The sequence below is a fragment of the Mus caroli genome, unplaced genomic scaffold (genome assembly GCF_978045245.1).
Source record: "Mus caroli unplaced genomic scaffold, Mus_caroli_1 scaffold_18, whole genome shotgun sequence".
Classification (NCBI taxonomy): Eukaryota; Metazoa; Chordata; class Mammalia; order Rodentia; family Muridae; genus Mus; species Mus caroli.
In genome coordinates, this window is record NW_028227273.1 from 40,148,743 (window position 1) to 40,152,696 (window position 3,954).

Consider the following 3,954-nt stretch of genomic DNA (forward strand, 5'->3'; position numbering starts at 1 on the left):
CATGCATGCATATACACATGCACATATGTATACACATATACACACATATACACATGTACACACACACACACACACACACACACACATATACACACACACATACTTGGTGGATGGATGAAAGAAAGTCCTACCAACTTTATTGTTTCTTCTATAGCTTATGTATCCCAGCAAAATCTTTCCAATAGTACAAAATTGCAACATGATTATGTTCTAGTTTTTCCCTAGTGAATGACTATGAAAATACAGTGTGTTCCCCAAAATCTTTATAAGAAATAGCATAATGTACTACAGGTAAAGAAAAGAAATTATTCCCAAGAACTCATATATATTTATAACTGAGAAACTTATTATAGATTAACAAAGTATAAGCAAACAAGGTAGTTTTCTCAATCAGTTTCTCTTACTGGCAGGCAGCAATCTACAGATACAAAGAAAAGATTAATTATTGTATTATTCATCATTAAAAGTAATCTTATAAAAACCTTAAAAGAACCACAAATCTAAACTTATATAAAAATCAGTTATATCTATTTTAAATATTCAGAATGTATATCTACTTATCAGTAATTCTTATCAAGTCATACTACAAAACTGAGGGCAAAATGGGCATAAGAAATCAATTATCAGTAGTCCAGCCTCAGTGAGATTCATGTCAGCAAGCGCTGCCACTTTTCTTGTTCCCTAATCATAAAAGTCCCTAGCTTAACTATTAAGAGTGTACCTTCCTGAACTTCAAATTGTTCTCTAAGATTTTCTACATAAGATCCAGTAGCAAACACATCTTAACCTAGCTTCACTAACAATTTTATTTTTCCAAATGCTACCTAAGGGTGATGGTCATGGCTGACAATCTACATTTTTAAGTTGTTCTCTATAGAGGTGATTGAATTATAAATCTGCTCCAGCAGCAAAGCCTGAAAGATATCTAGCATTATTATTATTATGAGTGCCAGAGGTACTGCCAGTGAGGGACTGAATGCCCATCAGAGTGTTCATACAACTCTTAGATTAAGAGGGATGTGAAGGTAACAAGCACAGCAAAACTCCATAACAGCAGGAAGTCCTCAGGACATGTGGATCTCGGCCCTCACCCAGGTGCACCCATCATGGCTGTGCTAACTGGTAGGCCTTATTACATGAATTCCAAAGCCATTTCTTATTACTCCCGCACAGCCCTCAGAACTGATGGTCATCTTAGACTCACTTCTTGCCTTGACCATCTAAGTCACCCCACATGAGGATCACCTATCTCAAACTCACTCTCCCACAGGTCCATCAGTATCAGGTAGGGATTCTTCTAGTCTTTGATTCCTTCTCATTTTGGGAGCCATTTGGGCCTGTGTGGCACCAAACTGGTGGCCATTTCAGGCTACTTCTCTTTGAGCCCATGGTTCCATACTGATGGTCGTCTGAGCCTCATATACTTCAGGGAATGTTAGGCTACTAATCATTGAGATGTTCTTAAATCGGAACACTAAGTGTCGATATAGCCTTTCTCCTCTTTTCCACCTACTGACAAACATCTGATGCAGCAGCCGTATCTCCTATGTTTCATCAGACAGGGAAGTTGATTTATTTTTAATTAATAAGAAAATATAAATAAGGCGGCTATGAACATAGTGGAGCATGTGTCCTTATTACAAGTTAGAGCATCTTCTGGGTATATGGCCAGGAGTGGTATTGCTGGATCTTCTGGTAGCACTATGTGCACTTTTCTGAGGAACCACCAAATGGATTTCCAGAGTGGTTGTACTAGCTTGAAATCCCACCAACAATGGAGGAGTGTTCCTCTTTCTCCACATCCCTGCCAGAATCTGCTGTCACCTGAATTTTTGATCTTAGCCATTCTGACTGGAGTGAGGTGGAATCTCAGGGTTATTTTGATTTGCATTTTCCTGATGATTAAGGATGTTAAACACTTTTTTAAAGGTTATTCTCAGCCATTCGGTATTCCTCAGTTGAGAATTCTTTGTTTAGCTCTGTACCCCATTTTTAATAGGGTTATTTGGTTTTCTGGAGTCCAACTTCTTGAGTTCTTTGTATATATTGGATATTAGCTCCCTATTGGATTTAGGATTGGTAAGGATCTTCTCCCAATCTTTTAGTTGCAGTTTTGTCTTATTGACAGTGTACTTTGCCTTACAGAAGGTTTGCAATGTTTTGAGGTCCCATTTGTCTATTCTTGATCTTACAGCACAAGCCACTGCTGTTCTGTTCAGTAATATTTTCCTCTGTGCCCATATGTTTGAGGACTTCCCTCTATAAGTTTGAATGTTTCTGGTTTTATGTGGAGTTGCTTGATCCACTTAGACTTGAGCTTTCAAGGAGATAAGAATGGATCAATTTGAATTCTTCTACATGCTAACCACCAATTGAGCCAGCATCATTTGTTGAAAAAGCTGTCTTCTTCCCACTGGATGGTTTTAGCTCCTTTGTCAAAGATCAAGTCACCATAGGTGTGTGGGTTCATTTCTGGGTCTTCAATTGTATTCCATTAATCTACCTGTCTGTCACTCTACCAGTACCATGTAGTTTTTATCAGTTGCTCTGTAGTACAGTTAGAGTTCAGGGATGGTGATTCCACCAGAGGTTATTTTATTGTTGAGAATAGTTTTTGCTTTCCTAGGTTTTTTGTTATTCCAGATGAATTTGCAAATTGTTCTTTCAAGTTCTGTGAAGAATTGAGTTGGCTGACAGGAGTCTAATATAACTGTCTCCTGAGAGGCTCTGCCAGTGCCTGACAAATACAAAGTGGATGCTCACAGTTATTCATTGGATGGAGCACAGGGTCCCCAATGGAGAAGCTAGAGAAAGTATCCAAGGACCTGAAGGGGTTTTCAGCCCCATAGGAGGAACAACAGTATGAACTAACCAGTACCCCTAGAGCTCCCTGGGACTAAACTACTAATTAAAGAAAACACATGGTGGGACTTGTGGCTCTAGATGCATATGTAGCAGAGGATGGCCTAGTCGGTCATCAATGGGAGGAGAGGCCCTTGGTCCTGTGAAAGTTCTATGCTCCAGTGTAGGGGAATACTAGGGACAGGAAGTAGGAGTGGGTATATTGGGGAGCAAGGGGAGGTGGGAGAGGATAGTGGATTTATGGAGGGGAAATTAGGAAAGGGGATAACATTTGAAATGTAAATAAAGAAAATAGAAAAAGGAAATATGTACATTATACAGAATGATGAGGCACTTTTTACTTGTATATATTGTACAACCTTTAAACCAAGTGCAACTTCTCGGTACTCTCAAGAATCTACCATTTGGGCAAACATACTCAAACTAATTTCTTCCAGCTTCTTGACTATCTTAGAACATGGTTCTTTTCTTTAATAAATGTGGCTGCCTTTGTATTTGGAGCATAGATATTCAGATATGAGATTTCATCTTGGTAGATTTTACCTTTGATGAGTATGAAGTGCCCCTCCTTGCCTTTCTTGATAACTTTGGGTTGGAAGTCAATTTTATTCGATATTAGAATGGCTACTCCAGCTTGTTTCTTTGGACCATTTGCTTGGAAATTTGTTTTCCAGCCTTTCACCTGAAGTAGTGTCTGTCCTTTTCTCTGAGGTGGGTTTCCTGTAAGCAACAAAATGTTGGGTCCTGTTTGTGTAGCCAGTCTATTAGTCGATGTCTTTTTATTGGGGAGTTGAGTCCACTGATGTTAAGAGAAATTTAAAAAAAGTAATTGTTGCTTCTGTTATTTCTTTTTGTTAAAGTTGGGATTCTGTTCTTGTGGCTGTCTTCTTTTAGGCTTGTTGAAGGATTACTTTCTTGCTTTTTCTAGGACGTGGGTTCTGTCCTTATATTGTTTTTTTTCTGTTATAATCCTTTGAAGCGCTGGATTCATGGAAAGATAATGTTTGAGTTTGGTTTCTCCATCTATGGTAAATGATAGTTTTGCTGGGTATAGTAGCGTGGACTGGCCTTTGTATTCTCTTAGGGTCTGCA

The 3,954-nt window shown here is 38.7% G+C and overlaps 1 non-coding gene across 1 annotated transcript; it reads right to left on the bottom strand.

Moving 5' to 3' along the window:
- Positions 1-1,431: 1,431 nt before the first annotated feature.
- On the bottom strand, positions 1,432-1,568 carry LOC115029793 (small nucleolar RNA SNORA17). Its single transcript, XR_003835357.1, has one exon. It is a non-coding gene; the product is annotated as a small nucleolar RNA SNORA17 (small nucleolar RNA).
- Positions 1,569-3,954: the final 2,386 nt, after the last annotated feature.